At 41.5% G+C, this 19,136-nt stretch overlaps 1 protein-coding gene across 1 annotated transcript in view; it reads right to left on the reverse strand.

The window, feature by feature from the left end:
* LOC145414462 (glutamate receptor 1-like) overlaps positions 1–19,136 on the reverse strand; it is a 654,998-nt gene that overhangs the window by 407,469 nt on the left and 228,393 nt on the right. The gene's annotated exons all lie outside the window — the stretch shown is intronic.

The following is a 19,136-nucleotide window of genomic DNA, read 5'->3' on the forward strand; positions in this document are numbered from 1 at the left end:
ATGCAACCAAAAATGTCAATGAGTCAGATTTGCATAAGTTTTGGAGTCTTGAAAGTGTGGGTATTTATACTGAAAAAGATAAACCACCTAAAGACCCTGTTTTGGACAAATTTGAGGACACAATTAAGTATGTTGATGACAGGTATGAGGTTGCTTTGCCTTGGATAAATGATGAGGTAAAATTAAGTCTACTAAATAATGAGAAACATGCTAGAAAGATTGTCTGAACTGAACTATAAATTTGACAAAAACCCTGATCTGAAAGAAGAATATTACAAGGTATTTAAGAGTTATGAGCAGGATAACATTATTGTTGAGGTTCCTTTCTCTGAGTTAGAAAGTCCTTATCCCACTTACTATATGCCACATAGACCAGTAATTAGAGACAGCGTTTCCTCTAAAGTAAGGCCTGTTTTTGATGCTTCTGCAGCAGGACCTAATGGTGTTTCACTGAATGATTGTTTGGAAACTGGTCCCTCATTAATTCATGATCTTGTAGAAATTTTAATAAGATTCAGAAGATAGAATATTGCCTTGACAGCAGACATTACTAAAGCCTTTTTGCAGATAAAAGTACGACGCCCTGATCAAGATGTTCACCGTTTTTTGTGGCAATGTGGTGATATAGTTCGTGTGATGAGATTTGTGAGGGTGCCCTTTGGTAACACTAGTAGTCCATTTTTATTGAATGCCACTATCAAACACCATTTAGACTCTTACCATAATTCTGTCACAGTACAAGAACTTAAGGAAAATTTACATGTTGATGATTGGCTCTCAGGAGCAGATACTGTTGAAGAAGCCTGCAAAATGTTTAGTGAAGCTAAAAGTATATTGTCCGATGCAGGCATGACTTTATCCAAATGGCACACTAACAATGATTTTTTGATTAATCAGCATGAACAGGGTGGATAGACAAGGATTGTGGAAAGTGTTAAGAATATATGGAGTATATGGGAAGATGTTGAATGCTGTGAAGAGTATGTACGATGGTGCGAAGGCTGCAGTGCGTGTGGATGGTGAACTAAGTGAATTTTTCTCTTTGAAAGTTGGGTTGAAACAGGGATGTGTCATGTCTCCATGGTTGTTCAATCTTTACATGGATGGGGTAATAAAAGAAGTACAAGGTAGGGTAGTGGATGTTGGAGTGGCCCTGGTGTAAGAGGATAGTGTTTGGAAACTCCTTGTACTGTTGTTTGCAGATGATACTGTGTTGTTCAGTGAAGACGAAGGGGAGCTGCAAGGCTTGGTGGATGAGTTTGGGAGAGTGTGTAAGAAACGGAATCTAATGGTGAATGTAGGGAAGAGTAAAGTGATGGTCTTTGAGAGAGGTGAAGTCAGTGAATGTACAGCGAGGTTGGATGGTGAGGAATTGGAAAATGTGAGTACATTTAAGTACTTGGGTAGTGTGATGAGTAAGGATGGAGGTTTGGAGGGTGAAGTGCATGACAGGGTACAGCAGGGAAGAAAGGTTGCTGGTTTTTTGAAAGCAGTGATAAGAAACAGGGAAATGAGCATGGAAGTGAAAAAGTTACTACATGACAGTATTGTGATACCAACTCTGACGTACGGAAGTGAAGCTTGGACGTTGTTGGAAGGACACAAGTCAAGAGTGAGAGCAGTGGAAATGAGTTATTTGAAAGGAGCCTGTGGAGTCACATGGAGAGACAGGCTGACGAATGAGGATATAAAGGAGCGTTGTGGTGTGGATGTGGATGTGATAGGAAGCGTTATGAGGAACACACTGAGGTGGTTTGGCCATGTGGAGAGGATGGAGGGTGAAAGACTGACGAAGAGAGTGTATGTAAGTGAGGTGGAGGGGGAAGAGAGAGGGGGAGGCCGAGGATGAGATGGAGGGATGGGGTGGAGAGGTATATGAGAGAGGGGGGTGTGAGTTGGGAGCAGGGCAGTGAGATGGCGGGGGACAGGGCGACTTGGAGGCGATTTGTTTGTGGCCACCCCAAACGGGATTGAGGCGTCTGGCAATAGACAGATAGACAGAACAGTTTGAACCTGAGGTTGGTGTAACAAAATTGTTAGGAATGTACTGGAATCCCTCAGAAGATGTGTTTTCCTTTAAGGGTCTCAACTTGGATAATAAGTTTGATTTAAATTTCACTAAAAGAAATGTATTAAGTTTCATTGCTAGACTGTTTGATCCTCTCGGCTTAATTAGTCCTTTCACTTTGTATGCTAAAAATTTGTTTCAAGAGATTTGGCGTCTAGGACTTAGCTGGGATGAAATTTTGCCTCATGAGTTGAAATATAAGTTTCAGTGCTGGATTAACAGTATTCAATTAATTAAGAATTTTGAGATTGACAGATGCTATTTTCCAGGCCTATCTTTGAATTCAGTAACTGGCTTGGAAGTTCATGCTTTTAGTGATTCCTCTGAGAAAGGATATGGCTCTTGCATTTACTTGCGGATTCCAATCTCAGATAATCAATTTAATGTTTCCTTAGTTATGTCTAGAGCAAAAGTTGCTCCTATCAAGTGGGTTACCTTGCCACGGTTGGAATTACTTGGAGCTCTGTTAAGTGCTCGTCTCATTAACTTTGTGAACTCTGCCCTACATCTGAGTGATGATGTTAAGCTAATTTGTTGGACAGATTCTACGATTGCTTTGTCTTGGATTAAGGGGAATCCTGCTAAGTGGAAAATGTTTGTTGCCAATAGAGTAACAGAAATCCAGACTTTAACATCTCCAAGTAACTGGTTCCATTGCCCTGGTGCAGATAATCCTGCTGATTTGCTTACTCGAGGTGTGACTGGTGATCAACTAATTTCAAATGACTTGTGGCTTCAAGGTCCAATGAACTTGTTTACTGAGATTATTGATGAGTATGAGACAAATGATGTTGATTTTCCCTGTGAAGAATTCAGGGGAGAAGGCCTGGTTATGACTGTTGTTGAGGAAGCCACAGCTGCCTTTGATTTTAATAAATGGAGTGATTTTACCAAGATCATGAATATTACTGCATGGGTTTTGAGATTCATTAACAATTCTAAACCTAATAGTACTAAATTTTCAGGTCCTCTCACTTATAATGAATTGAGTAAAGCAAAGGACAAAATTTTCATCTGTGTTCAGAAAGAATTTTATGAGAAAGAAAGAAATGCTTTGTCACTAGGTAAACCACTCCCTAGAAATTCTTCACTGAGGAACCTTGATCCATTTTTAGATTCTGATGGATTGCTCAGAATTAAAGGTAGATTACAGAATTCTGACTTGAGTTATGACAGCAAACACCCAATAATTATACCAAATTGTCATGTGGCTAAACTCATAATTCTGTTTCAACATAAATTTTTGAAGCATGCTGGTGTTCACACGCTTATGTCAACTGTTAGAAATTCTTACTGGATAATTGGATTAAGAAAACTTGATAAAAGAGTTTGCAAAGAGTGTGTAGCTTGCAAAAGGTTTGACTCAAGGCCTTGTAACCAACCAGCACCCTCTTTGCCAGAATTGAGAGTTAAAGCTACATTCCCTTTTGCTATAACTGGATTAGATTTTGCTGGCCCATTATTTGCAGTTGATAGTCCTTCAAATAAATTGTATATTTTATTATTTACCTGTGCTGTCACAAGATCTATCCGCTTAGAATTGACAGACTCGCTTTCAGTACCTGATTGTTTGTTGGCCGTAAGGAGATTCTCCGCAAGGCGAGGTCTCTGACAATGCCAAAACCTTTATAAGTGTAGCAAGTAAGCTTCAGCAGTATTTTAGTCTATTAAGCCCTGAATGGAAATTCATCGCTCCCAGGTCCCCATGGTGGGAGGTTGGTGGGAACGGCTTGTGAGGTCTGTTAAATCAGCTCTTAAGAAATCTCTTGGCACTAAATGTTTGACTAAATGTGAACTTGAGACAACTTTGGTTGAAGTAGAAGCTTGTGTCAATTCTAGACCTCTTACATATGTCAATGAAGAACCAGATGTTGCTGACCCCTTGCCACCCTCACATTTTCTGATTGGTCGAGTTGTGGGATTTCAGCCTCATGTTTCTGATAAACCTTTGGATATAAGTAACAAAAATTTAAGTGAAAGAGAAATCGTTCGTAAGAGACAACTCGACCAATTCTGGAAAATGTGGAGTGATGATTACTTAAAGAATTTGCCTCGTACTGTTATGGGATTTAAGGCTAATTGTAACCTGAAGAGGGGTTCTGTAGTTTTAATTAGGGAAAATAATGTCCCTAGAATGAATTGGCCTCTGGGCATAATTACTAATTTATTTTCTGGCAGGGGTGGTGTAGTAAGATGTGTAAAGGTACCAACTGCCAAGAGTATATTGTGTAGACCTGTTCAGAAGTTACATGACTTAGAGATTTTTTATGACATAAATTGTGATGATGATTTAAATTCACCAGCGACTCAAAAAAACTTTGCCCAAAACAGGGATGCAAACAATGTTGAAGTGGCTGATGATGATGAAACTGAAAGTCATGAACAGGTAAAGGTATCTACAAGAGGGCGTATGATAAAGCCTCGTACAGTACTGGATTTGTGATTTATAAACTATAGCTTTAAGAAAGAGGATAATTTTGTAGTTTTGTACTTTGTGGAACTGAAGAATAGTTCATTTTCTTTAATATAAAATACTGTAGTTTTCTAATTTGCTCAACTTTGGATAGGAGCTAAAGTGCTCCTGTGGTGGGGAGTATGTTAAGAATAATATAGTATTCTGTCCTTTTTTCCTTAGTCACTGTCTAGTCATCACTAGTTTTCTGTTACTTACCAAATATCCATTTCTATTATAGGTATCATCCTAATGTTTGAGATTATTCATTTCTTGTCTTCTGTTTGAGATTTTTGAGTAATTTAAGTATTGGTATAAATTTATTTGATTGTGTTGAGTCATTTGCAATTGAGTTGAAAGTTGTAATAATACCAGTACTTATTTTCCAATGACTGATTTATGTACTTGTTTGAATGACATGAAAAAATGCGGGATTTGACAGGATGGCTGCCTTTGAATCAACCTCCTCTCTGGTGTTCCCGGTTTAGCTTAAGTTTCGCTACTGTTTATCTGACAGCCTCATCTCTCATCCATCATCATTCTCTCCCCAGTCCTGCTATCCATTTTCATCCACTTCCCATCCTCCACTTCCACCTCCACCTTCCACTACATCCTCCTCGGCAGCCATCTTGGGATACACAAGCATTCAACCAGCGCTCTGCATATCCAAGTGTTTCAACAAGTTTGAGTGAAGATCGGTGTGAAAGTGAACAGATCAGTGTATAAGAGTCATAGACATATTTCCCTCGTGTAAAGTATTTAAATAGATTTCATGTAAAAGTTATAGAGCGGGCGAAAGGTATAAAGCGTTCGCATGTCCCTTTGTTTACATTATATTCCCACCCTCTACATCGATATACCTGCCCTTTCCCACCTTTATTTCTGGTCTTAGTCATACTATAGTTTATTTTCCCGCAGATCAAGGTCAGTTAGAACGATATCTAACAAACAGATTATCTTTTCTCACTAATAAATGGTGTAGAGAACTGAGAGTGTATTTACCTACCAGCTCTCTTTGTTTTTTTTCCCACTATCAGCCTTGTACGTCTTACTTTAAAGTCTAACGTTAACAAACACTAGCTAAGTTGTTTGCTAGTTTAGTGCAAGTGAATAGCATTGTCTTCTGTATAGAGTAACAACTGTGTGATTGATGTTACACCACTGAAATAGTTTTTGCACTAAAAACCGTTGTTCACTGAGTGAAGCTAGGTTTTTATTTTGATTTCTCCCCAACATTCCATTGTTATTTCCTTTTTCCCTTTTTTCTCCCAGTGAATCAGTTTATGGTGTATTTCCACAATTCATGGTAAGTTAGATCATACCATAGCAAGTAGATTTTCTTTTCATTTTACACAGTTCATGGCAAGCAGATTTTCTATTCTTTTTACACTGCTAAAAGAATTCATGTAAGTTGGATTATGCCATAGCAGGTAGATTTTCTACTCTTTTTATACTGGTAAAGGAAGACAGTATATAAAAAGTAAGTGAATCTCCCTAGAAATTCAATATTTCATATAGAGTAAATTGACCATTTGTAACAACATCCATTAACCAGTTGTATATTATTTTTTATTTGTGTGGGATTGTGGAAATATTGCTGCAAAATGCCATCTAACCTGAAGGTCTGCCAGGAGTGTACTGGTCATTTTGCGGCTCAGTATTTTTTGAATTACTTTTCGACGCCTGTGTGCAAACTATGCATATTGAGAAGAGATCTAGAAAATGGTTTAGCTGAATCGCAGAGAAATTACAGGGAACTCAAGGCAGAGTTTGAGACACTGAAAGAGTTTGTAGCAGCAAACATAGGAGTCAGCAACAACACTCAAGAAGGAAGAAGCGTACAAACTGACCTCGTACAAAGCCCCACCCATCAGGCAGTTACAAATAATAGTGTACCAGTATCTTCCTCACCCAGCGATTCAGTACGTTCCTCGCCAAGCGTACACCGGGCTAATGTATGGCCCGGCCTCCACTATAGGTGAAGGAAATCTTAAAACGAACGAACGAACGCCAAGCGAAGTCCTCTTTACTATGGTAAGAAATGGCGCAAAACCCGGAAAAGGTACGAGGAAGCACCTTCCCATAACTACATACAATCGCTACCAGATCCTTGCTGAAGCAGTTGATGAGACAGAAGAAACAAGGCTTATTGGGGACTCTATTGTATGCAGTCAGCTGGAGGAATTTTGTGGACGCGCCCCCAGCAGCAGAAAGAGGTACTGTTTTCCAGGAGGTGGACTATGTGATATCACAGAAGCCTGCGATGAAGTCACAAAAGACGCAAATGATCAAACTCTATATGTTATCCATGTTGGTACAAATGATCTGAAGTGCAAGAGATCAGAGGAATTGCTAGCAAAGTATCATGAAATGATCAAACGATTCAAAACCATGTCCACTAATGTGATAATATCTGATATACTCCCAAGGATCAAGGCAGAAAATAGTTTCTATGATAAGGCCTTCAGCACAAATAACCGACTAAAATCTCTCTGCACACAAGAGGGAGTCGACTTTGACAATCTGTGGGACCAGTTTTATGAGCAACATACTCTATTCCAGAAAGATTGGTCTCCATTTGACCTCAGTAGGAGCGGCACGGCTAGGTAGACTTTTACACAATAAAGTCGCCCTCTTCAGACAAAAAAAAGCGGCACGTCCAGGAACAGTAACCTTAACATAAATACCCGCAAAGTCAGATCACCAACTGTTTTGAACGGAATTAGAGTCTGCTATGTTAACGCACGTAGTCTATGTAACAAGTTTGAGGATTTAGAATCTATTATTTACATAGAAAATTAAGACATCGTTGGGATCACAGAGTCCTGGATTAACACATCTGACCGTGACTTTCTAGCGGAATACTCATTAACAGGGTACAATATTTTCAGCTGTGAGCGACCACATCGAGCTGGTGGCGGTGTTTTACTATATGTGAAAACTAGTCTCCACCCCCTTGTGCTATCCAAACCCAGTATTACCAACAAAGATGCCAGTTATGTTCAGCTAAGTATTAATTCACACAAAATATATGTCTCGTCTATCGTCCTCCTGCACAGTCAAATGAGACAGATGAAAAACTTTATGATCAAATTGTTGAAATTTGTTGTCAAGAGGATAGCGTAATTTTTGGAGACTTTAATCTACCAGTAACAAAGTCGGGCGAACCACTGACGGCACACTCAGGACAAGAGCTTTATACGAATCTTCAAGAAAGCGCCCTTTCCCAACACGTAGAATACCCAAAGAGAGGAAACAATATCCTAGACATCATCTTGACTAAAAATGATAACCTAGTCAACAATTTTGAACCAGGACCAGAGTTTAGTTCCAGTGGTCATCGAATTATACAGTTTAATATTACTATTGAAAAAGTAAAAGAAACGGAGAGCAAAGAAAAGGTCCCAGATTATCATAGAGCTAATTTCAGCAGGCTCAGAGCGCTACTTGCAACTGCAGATTGGAATCAAATGTCTGAAACCGATGACATAAACCAAGCATGAGAAATATTCACCACAAAATTTAATGAAGTTGGTAAAGTCATGTGTGCCACTACATAACAGACGTCCAGCTGAAAATAGTGAACCAAAGTGGTGGTCCAGTGAAATTAAAAGTAACTTAATAGCCAAAAAACAGGCGTACCATAAATATAAAGCTACACAAAATACTGATGATAAATTACAGTACGATAATCTACACTGCACATCAAAAAGACTTATTAAACAAAGCAAAAGACCACTGGAGATCCACATTGCTAATACGTGCAAATCAAATCCTAAAGAATTTTACAGTTACATTAGAAAGAAAAAGGTCATGACTACATCAATAGGTTCTCTAAAAACAAACAATGGCAAACACACTGAAAATGAGGTCGAAATGGCAAACATTCTTAACGATTACTTTGCGTCTGTTTTTACAGTTGAAAACACCACCAGAAACCTACTGTTACCCACAAACCAAGCAAATAGCACAGTCCTTAGTAACTATGCTATCCATAATAACGATATCCTTTCAGCCATAAAGAGTACGAACATAAACAAAACCCCTGGCCCCGATAAAATATCACCGAGAATTCTCAAAGAAGCAAAACATGTGTTACTGCTGCCACTCTTTGCCTTATTCAATAAATCATTAAGTACTGGGAAAGTTCTATGTGAATGGAAACTAGCAAATGTAACACCAATTTTCAAAAAAGGAAATGAGTCGCACCCAGGAAATTACAGACCAATCAGCTTAACATCAGCAGTGTGCAAGTTAATGGAAAAAATCATGAGATAAAATAGTTAATTATCTAGAAGAAAATAATATAATTAAAGACTCACAGCATGGATTCAGATATTATCGTTCATGCTTAACTAACTTACTGGTCTTCTTCCATGACGTTTACAAATCATACGATGACTCAAGAGCAGTAGATATAATTTACCTCGACTTTTAGAAAGCATTTGACACTGTCCTTCACAAGCGTCTCATGAGAAAAATAGAAACACATGGAATAACAGGAAATACGCAGAAATGGTTACGAGACTGGCTTTCAGACCGAAAACAGCGAGTTGTGATAAACGGAAAGGAATCCAAATGGTGTAATGTGATCAGCGGCGTTCCCCAAGGCTCAGTACTTGGACCGATACTCTTTATTATCTATATTAACGATATTGATGAGGGTCTAAATTGTAAAGTATCCAAATTTGCAGATGATACTAAAATAACCAGTAAAGTCACTTCAAAATTACAGTGGCAGCAGTTACAAAATGACCTTAATACTTTAGCAAGCTGGGTAGAAAAATGGCAAATGAAATTCAACACAGAAAAATGTAAAGTACTTCATATTGGAAGTAACAACGTCCATGCGAATTACAAAATGAACAATATTCAGTTATCAAGTACAGACAATGAAAAGGATCTTGGTGTGATAATAACAAATGACCTAAAACCAAGCAAGCAGTGTACCGAGGCGGTTAAAATTGCAAACAAGCTGGTGGGTTTTATTGGAAGAACTTTCGAGTTTAAATCGGAAAAAGTCATACTTGCCTTGTACAACTCGCTAGTGCATCCCCATCTTAAGTATTGTGTGCAATTCTGGTCTCCGTACTACAGAAAGGACATTGAAAAATGAGAGAAAATTCAGCAAAGAATCACAAAAATGATACCACGATTTAGAAACAAACCATATGAGGAACGCCTTGAAGAACTTTTATATTATTTAGCCTAACAAAGCGCAGGTTAAGAGGGGACTTTACTGAAGTTTTCAAAATCATGAAGGGATATGACAACTTAGACATGAATAAATATTTTGATATAGACAGGTCGAGTCAAACCAGAAGTAATGGCTGCAAAATTTTGGGACAGCAATTCCAATCCCACGAAGCAAAATACTTCTTCTTTAACAGAGTTGTAAATATCTGGAACAGATTACCCTCAGACACCGTGAACAGTATCTCAATTGAGACATTCAAAAACAAATTAGACAAGTATTTGCACGAGAATCCTCAGCTGACTCTTTTTCTGTCCAAATAACTTGCTTTTATAGCTACGGTACGTGTAAGTCCATGCCCCTTTTGTCTACAAGACACCCCATAAACAACGTACCTGTACATAGTGCTGCGTCATGTTATTATACATTTTTCAATTTATTCAGTGCAAACAAAGCAATATAAGCACAGATTAGGCTCTGCACAGATAACCCTGAGTTAACGATCACTACTCTTACTTTTGACCTGTGATGGGCTGTGGATCAATGAGGGTCCCTGTTAGTCAAGCGACCACCATCGGGATTTTTTAATGTACCAGGGGTCACTGCTTCAGGATGAAACTTGTGTACTTGTCCCATATGGGAGAGTTCCTTGTCTCAGTGGAGTGAATGGAGCTAGGGCCTGACTGACTGCTGCCTACCTTAAAAGCGCCAGGCAAGGCTGCCGCACCACCCCTAAACATCCACACTGTGCAGTCCCTTCGTGTCTACAGGACACCCCGTAAACTTAACATAGCGTCATGCCACGTCAATATACGTTTTTCGATTTACCTAAAGCAAATGAGGTAATATACAGTAAGCACAGATTAGGATCTGCACAGATAACCCTGAGTTAACGGTCACTACTCTTACTTTCGACCTGTGATGGGCTGTGGATCACTGAGGGTCCCTGTTAGTCAAGTGACCACCATCGGGATTTTTAAAATGTACCAGGGGTCACTGCTTCAGGATGAAACTTGTGTACTTGTCCCACATGGGAGAGTTCCTTGTCTCAGTGGAGTGAACGGAGCTAGGGCCTGATTGACTGCTGCCTACCTAAAAAGCGCCAGGTAAGGCTGCTGCACCACCCCTAAACATCCACTCTGTGCATTGCACATCCACACTGTGCACTGTGCAGTTCCCTTTTATCTAAGACACCGTCTTATATATTTTTCAATCTCCCCAGTGCAAAGAAAGCAATATAAGCACAGATTAGGATCTGCACAGATAACCCTGAGTTAACGGTCACTACTCTTACTTTCGACCTGGGATGGACTATGGATCACTTAGGGTCCCTGTTAGTCAAGTGACCAACATCAGGATTTTTTTAATGTACCAGGGGTCACTGCTTCAGGATGAAACTTGTGTACTTGTCCCACATGGGAGAGTTCCTTGTCTCAGTGGAGCGAACGGAGCTAGGGCCTGACTGACTGCTGCCTACCTTAAAAGCGCCAGGCAAGGCTGCCGCACCATCCCTAAACATCCACACTGTGCAGTGTGTAGCTTCCACGTTTTGTCCACAGACTTCCCATAACCTCAATGTACCGGTTTATAATGTCATGCCATAACTATTATTTTATTTGTTTACTTTCTCTTTCAGGTTACTCAATCGAGTAGCTTATAGATAAAGTATTATAGAATGTGACTTTTCCTTTTCAGTGTTTCCTATAAAATTTCCATGTCAGTTTTTCCATGCTGCATGGTGGTTTTTCTCACTTTTTCCTGGAGGGTTTGGTGGTGGGGGGGAGCCTTCTTGCTTTACTATCCTTATCCTTCAGCATGTAGAGTTAGATCTTGTAGTCATAGTTTTCTCTGTAACAAGCAGCCTCGAAAGGACCATAAGGTCTGTTGCTGTTTGCTTTCCTGTGTAATCCTGTGTAATCCTCAAGGTGGGGGACGCCTTTCCACTCGACAGTACCTCAAAGGATCTCAGTTCGTCAGCTTCAACAAAGGCAAAGTGTCCTCATCAACTCAATCTCCACTTGTCCTTCCACTTCTCGTCTCGTCTCTGTCTGTCTGTCTGTCTCTCTCTCTCTCTCTCTCTCTCTCTCTCTCTCTCTCTCTCTCTCATTTTCTAACCTTTCTTTTCCTGCCTCTCTCTTGCTTTTCTTTCTTCTCCTCTCTCGTTGTCTTCATTACCGTCGACTTCCCCTCCGTTCCCTCCCTTCTTAGCAACTATTACTGTGTTCTTTCCTCCCTGTCCCATGCTCTGGCCATCCCCTCTCCCTTTCTTCCGTCACGTCTCTCTTCTCCCCTCCCCCCATCTCCCCTCTCCTTCTCTCCCTTCCCTCCATTTTTCCCATCCACGTCTCCCTTCCTTTCTTCTCTCCCATCAACTCTCCTTTTCCTCCGCCTTTTCCTTCCCTCCTCCTCCTTCCCTCCAGTCCCCCATCTCTCCTTTCCAACCCTCCCCTCCACTTCTCCCTTCTCTCCATCTCCGTTCCTCTCCCTTCTGTCCCATCTCTCCTCTCGTCCTCTCCTTTCCTTCCATCCCAAACTTTTATAATTTTCTCCCTTCCCTCCATCTTTCCTCTCCTCTTCTCCACTCCATCTCTTTTCTCTTCTCCCTTTCCTTCATTTGTCCTTTCCCTCAATCTCTCCACTCATCTCCTTTTCCTCCATCTTTCCTCTCCCTCTTTCTCTTCTCTATATCTCTCCTCACTTTTTCTGCCCTCCATCTTTCACTTCTTCCTCTCCCTTCCTGCATCTCTCTTCTCTCCTCTCCTCTCCCTTCCTCCATTTCTCCTCTCCCTTCCCTCCAGCTCTCCAAGGATAAACTGAAGTGGAAAAGACATGGCATTTCATCTCATCTTTCCTCCACCTCTTTCTTCATCCATCTAAACTGCTCAATCCCCCCCTCCTCTCTCTCTCTCTCTCTCGTGAAAGATGGGGCTGTCAACTCGGATTCTGGCCAGCCTTCCACGACCAGCATCTGATGACGAAGGAAAGGAAGACCCAGAACGAGAAAGATTCGGCTGAAGAAATAATTCTCCTCCTCCCACTTCATTCCCATCGCTTTTCCTTCTCTCACTTGGATTTTCGTGCACTTTTCCTTGCTTCTTTCCTCTTTCCCTCTCCTTCCTTTCCTTTCATTCTTCCTTCATTACTTCTTCCATTACCCAGTTTTCCCTCCTCCTTCCTCCATCCAATAGTGTTTCCCTCTTCCCACTCTCCACTTTTTCCTTCATATCTTCACTTTTTCACTCCACTCTCTCTCTCTCTCTCTCTCTCTCTCTCTCTCTCTCTCTCTCTCTCTCTCTCTCTCTCTCTCTCTCTCTCTCTCTCTCCCTCCCTCTCTCTCTCTCTCTCTCTCTCTCTCTCTCTCTCCACTTTTCCCTCTCCTTTCTTCATTCTTCTTTATTTTTCCTCCCCCGTTCTTACCGTCCTCTCTCCTCTCTGAACCCTCTCTCTCCCGCACCTCCTTATTCCAGTTTTTTCTACTTCCTCCCTCCTCCCCTTTTCCCTTTACCATTTTCCCTCCATCCCTTTCCCTCTTCCCGTTCTTCCCTCACTGTCTCCCTCTACATTATCCTCACTCTCCCTTCCTTCCTCCCACTCTCCTTCCCCTTCTCTCCTCTCCCTCACCCCACCAATTTTCTCCTCTCTCTCTCCTTCAACTACAGACACAGATCATCATCATCATAACCCTGGTTCAGTCCACTGCAGGACAGGTTGTTATCCTGTTCCATTCAATCGTGGCATACCTCTGAATCTCATTACGCTTGTTCTCTGTCAGCCTCGTCCTCTCACACCATATCAGGTCGTCCATCTAGTATCTGCTCTCCGAAGGACGTGACGTGTACTCATCGATATTGGCTTTTTAAATTTTGTGACTATTGGCAAGTGGGGGAGCGAACTATTCACTCATTCGATGTCGTGCTGCCTTCAGGTGACTTTATGAGTGACATGACAAATGGTTCACTGTAACCCAAGAAACTACTCGTATTTACTACACTGGGTGGTAGCCACAGAACCAAACGACGCATGGTCGTCTAGTGGGTTAGGGCACTCCAAGAGGCTGGGGCCTACGAGGGTTTACATCTGAGGGATGGCTGATGTTTTTGATCACTTACAGTAATGCCGCTCAGGTGTGAATGAGGTTAATTACTCTTTCATTAACTGTCGAGATTGTGTAGAATGGCCCCAGGCCTCTTTGCTATCGTTGGGGCAGAATGGCTTTGAAATATAGATGGATGGATGGATGGATGGATGAAAGGATAGAAGAATCGAATGGATGAAAGGACAGAAGAATTGAATGGATGGAAGGATAGTGAAGTGATGGGCGGGCGGGCGGACGGATGGATGGATGGATGGACGGATGAGAGAATGGAGGGATGGATATATCTCTTAACTGCTTTGTTTTCTTGTCCAGGAAGGTCTCTTTTCTCTCCCCAAGTGACACCAAACACAATCCTTTTCATTCTTTTCTCAGCACTCCCAAGTTTTGGTTCTAAGGGTTCTGTCAGACTCCACGATTCTTATTAATAACTAACAACAAATAAGGCATCCTCTCTTTTGACAACGGCAGTTACTTTTTACCAAAAGGCCTCCATCCCATTCGTATTCTTCGTTTGATATCACTGTAATGAACGGGCTCTGCTTGAACTGCTTTCAATAATTTTATAGTATACATTCATCGACATATTACAGGTCATCTATTTTTATCAAAAGGGACTGAACATATCTGCTGAAAATAAATTTTGTCTGCTTCATAATCATTTTTCATGCCTGCCTTCAGATCCTCCCTCTTTCAATCGGATACCATTTCTTGTGGTTGTTCCCCTGATTCACACACACACACACACACACACACACACACACACACACACACACACACACACACACACACACACACACAAACTAGGTCATCGGCAAATAAAAGATAGTTCAGTCGCTCAGCCTTAGCGTTATTTCCGTTTTGATTCCAATCTAGACAACTGAAGAGTCGCCTACGAATACTAAGAAAAAAAAAAAAAGTGTGAAATTCTCTCTCCTGGTTTAACAGCCATTTCTTTTGCGATATCTTGCCTTACGGGTCTTAGGATGGCGGTACCGTCTTCATGCACATCATCTAGTACTTCAACATCACTTGCGTCTACGTCTCATCATCGAACTGCTCTCATAACTGCAGCTGTTCCAGCTGAATCAAATACTTTTCCATATGCACCGAATGCCATGCTCAATACTCAACTAAATTCTGAAGTTCTCTCAATCACTGTACTAATTACACGACTATGGTTTCTTGTCAAATAACGACTACGAGGTCCGGCCTGTTGTCTTGGTTAGTTTGCATCTAGGGTAGGGGTTACTATATTTGAGTTAGGATTTTTGTGAAGAAATTTGTACACGACAGGGAGAAGACTGATTGGATGTTATTCTTTAGGTCTTTACTGTCGTGTGTGTGTGTGTGTGTGTGTGTGTGTGTGTGTGTGTGTGTGTGTGTGTGTGTGTGTGTGTGGAGAGAGAGAGAGAGAATCCAGACCTTCATTAGCTCATGTCACGCCAAACCGTCTAGATGTTATGACGTGTGTGTGTGGGGAGGGGGCGGGAGGAGAGATGAGGGTAGGGGAGGGGAAGGAGAAATGGGTGACGGGAGACGGAATTGGAAGGGGCTGAAGGCGAAAGGAGATAGAAGGAAGAAAGGAAAAGGAGAGAATGAGGAAGAGAGAAAAGGGGAAAAGGATGAAGAGGGGAAAGGGGGAAGGGGGATGGGAAGGGGATGGAGAAGACGGGAAGGAGAAGAGGGAGACGAGGAGGAGAAAGGGAGAGGGAGAGGAAGAGGAGGAGGAGGTTGATTTGATTTACAAATTTTATTGTGTAAGGTTTACATAATAAAAATTACACAAATGGCGCACCCCCTAGTAACACATACGTCGGGTGGATTGCCTTGATGGGTTGAACCATTGTAATAAACATATAAATAGATTAATAATCACAGATATAAAGTTACACGAATATAGTATGATTATATACACATTGTTTCATAACAAGAAACAGGCAGTGGTAAATTTCCTATTATAAAATTGTGGAGATTGTGGTATGGTCACAGTGTAATGAGAGAGAGAGAGAGAGAGAGAGAGAGAGAGAGAGAGAGAGAGAGAGAGAGAGAGAGGATTATAACATATAGGTGAGAAGCAAGGGAGGGAAAGGAGGAGGAGGTAGGTATGCAATTATAGAGGACTTTAGTCTGAGAGCTGTCAGTAATTATAAGATTTAGAGGAGAGGTAAATTGGCAAACACAAGTGGAGAGAGAGAGAGAGAGAGAGAGAGAGAGAGAGAGAGAGAGAGAGAGAGAGAGAGAGAGAGAGGATTATAACACATAGATGAGAAGCAAGGGAGGGAAAGGAGGAGGAGTAGGTCAGCAATTATAGAGGACTTTAGTCTGAGAACTGTCAGTAATTATAAGATTTAGAGGAGAGGTAAATTGGCAAACACAGATGGAGAGAGAGAGAGAGAGAGAGAGGACCATAACACATAGGTGAGAAGCAAGGGAGGGAAAGGAGGAGGAGTAGGTCAGCAATTATAGAGGACTTTAGTCTGAGAACTGTCAGTAATTATAAGATCTAGAGGAGAGGTAAATTGGCAAACACAGGTGGAGAGAGAGAGAGAGAGAGAGAGAGAGAGAGAAAGGATCCGGTTGCCTGATGGGGGTAGTAAACCAAGTAATTTTACCTAAAGAGCAGAGTCGCGGGAGTCCATTTGCGTATTAGGTGGTCGAGGCCACTCCCCTCCCCCCGTTTTTTTTTTGTTTTTTTTTGGACCTGGAGGATACGAGAGGAAAGTGTTGGTGTGGGAGGTGTTTGGGGAGACGAGAGGAGAGCAAGGGAAAGGTGAGGAGAGGAAAGGTAAAAAGAGAAGAGGAAAGGTAAAAAGAGAAGAGGAAAGCTGAGGAGAGGAAGAAAAAAGGGAGGAGAGGAGGGGAAACGTAAGAAGAAAAAAGTTGAGGAGAGGAGAGGAAAAGTAACATGAAAAGAGGACAGGTGAGGAAAGGAAAGGAAAGGTAACAAGAGAAGAGGAAAGATGAGAAGAGGAAAGGAATGGTGAGAAGAGGAGAGGAAAGGTATGAAGAGGAGAGGAAAGATGAGGGGAGGAGAGGAAGGGTTAGCAGAGGAGAGTTACGAGAGGATGGTACTGGAGAGGGAAGAGTTTTGAGAGATAAGATGAAATGAGAGGAGGGGAAAGAAGAGAAGAGAGGAGAGGAGATGTTAGGAAAGGAAAGGAGAGAGAATGGGATAAAAGGAATGAAGGGATTGAAAGGAGGTACCTCACTGAACTGGAAGCTTTGTGTTTGGACTGGTGACAGTGACATTAAAGAAAGCAGTAGGTGGGTGGGTGGGAGAAGAGGTGAGATGAATGAGAGGAAAGGAGGCAGTCGAGTTTTTTTTTTTTTTTTTTTTTTTTTTTTTTTAGCCTCAAGCCCATCTGTACGTAAACCCTGTGCACTACAAGCTGAAGTTTTTTCCACCAGCCAACCATCCTCTTTTGGGGGGAGAAAGAGAGGAAGGTAATGGATGTTTGTACAACTGGGCAGCGGAGCCGTCCAGTCATATCGGTGCCACCACAGACAGGCGACCCTCTCCAGCACCAGGAGCCTGTGGGAATTGGTTAAGAAAATGCTGTGTCGGGACTGGAGTGAGAGAAGGCGAGAGTCGGGGAGGTGAGGGCAGACAAGGGAAATGGAAGGGTGAGAAGGGATTACAGCAGATAGAGGAGTGAGAGAAAATCAGGAGAGATGAAAGGGTGGATGAACGGAGAGGTTGTGATCATACGAGAAGATGGGTTGGTCACAAAGTGGAAAGACTTGAGTGGTAGAAATATATAGGGAAAAGGAAAGAAGCATAAAAAAGATGAAGATGGGGAAAGTAAAGAAAGAAATAAGACGAAGAAGAGGGAGAAAACGGAAAAAGAGAAAACACGAAAGTGGTGGAGGAAGGAAGGAAAGAAAGAGAGGGTGGAGACTGACAGCAAGGAATGGGATAGTAGAGGGAGAAGGATGGTACTGAATGAAGAGGAATGGAAGAAGAGTGAGTGAACAGAGACGTGAGAGGTTAGCGGGTCGAAATGTGGGAGAGGGTGAGTAGGTGGCGGGAAGGTGGATGAGAGGAGGAGAAGGCGTTGGGGAAGAAATGAGGTGGTGGGTGAGTGGAGAGGTGTGGAAGGAAGGTAGATGGACAAGCGAGAAAGAAAGATTCATTCCTATCAACTACACAGTGCACAAGGGCCAATAATACAGATAACAGGCTTAAGCTGAGTCTAAATCCTCCCCTAGAAAACAAGCGGCTACAATTAGTACTGGTTAGCCAGTTGAAGTGACTAATGGAGGAGGTAAAGAGTGCAGAATAAGTTGGATGTGTGGAAGATATGAGAGTGATGAAAATGACAACGGATGACGTGAAAACCTGAGCTGACTGTGGAAGAAACCAGGTGTGTGGAACAGGTAGTATGTGGATCAGGTGGAGTGTGTGGAACAGGTTGTGTGTGAATCAGGTGTTTATGGAAGAGATATGGAGAGGAGGAAATGTAGTGCACGATGTAAGAAACAGGTCATGCAGGAAGACGTGTGACGGAGCAGGAGATGAAAATACAAAGTTATAATGACGCACTTATCTCCATGACACCAGGGACTTTTTTTTTTTTTTATTTATTACCTCACCACCTGACGCATTTTTATTCAACCTAGGGAGGATCTCAAGAAATAAAGTTAAAAAAAGCTATCTCTAAAAATGAAACGATTATTGACGTCTATATCGAACCCCTCCAGCTTGTCTAGATACGGAAAAAATAAAACTAAAAATAAAACTCAATATGACGCTAACAAACTGAAGGATTATAGACCTATGAAAAAGGAATATATATTTTAGGTGACTTCGGGGACGTCATAGCGATATATTCTTCAAAATACACCTAATCTCCTTTTATATGTTAGTGATACAAACTACGTCGATATCGAAATGCTGTACGTACGGTAAAAGACATCATCAAGAATATACAGTATGCTGAATTAGTCACTAAGGAAGAGGTGTTCGGACGCCGCCTGTGTCATGAAAAATACGTGCAGGAAGTGAAATTACATGGTCAGGCATTTAAAATCTTCTCCTACAGTTATTTTTTCGACAAACTGCATAACTATAAACTGCTATATTCATGCCAAATCTAGATAACGTTGTTCAGTTTAGGAGAAACCTCTTCTTTGTTCAAGTGTTAAAATACTACACCACTTCAGTATGTCCTCAGTAAAGCTATTTTTTTATTACTATCACATAAACACACACACACACACACACACACACACACACACCTTTGTCAGTTTTACAATTCTATCATATCTCCCTCCCTCTTCCTTCCCTCCTTTCTCTCTCTCTCTCTCTCTCTCTCTCTCTCTCTCT

The sequence above is a fragment of the Coenobita brevimanus genome, chromosome 1 (assembly GCF_032717465.1).
Source record: "Coenobita brevimanus isolate Jiangsu-jjx chromosome 1, ASM3271746v2, whole genome shotgun sequence".
NCBI classification, from domain to species: domain Eukaryota; kingdom Metazoa; phylum Arthropoda; class Malacostraca; order Decapoda; family Coenobitidae; genus Coenobita; species Coenobita brevimanus.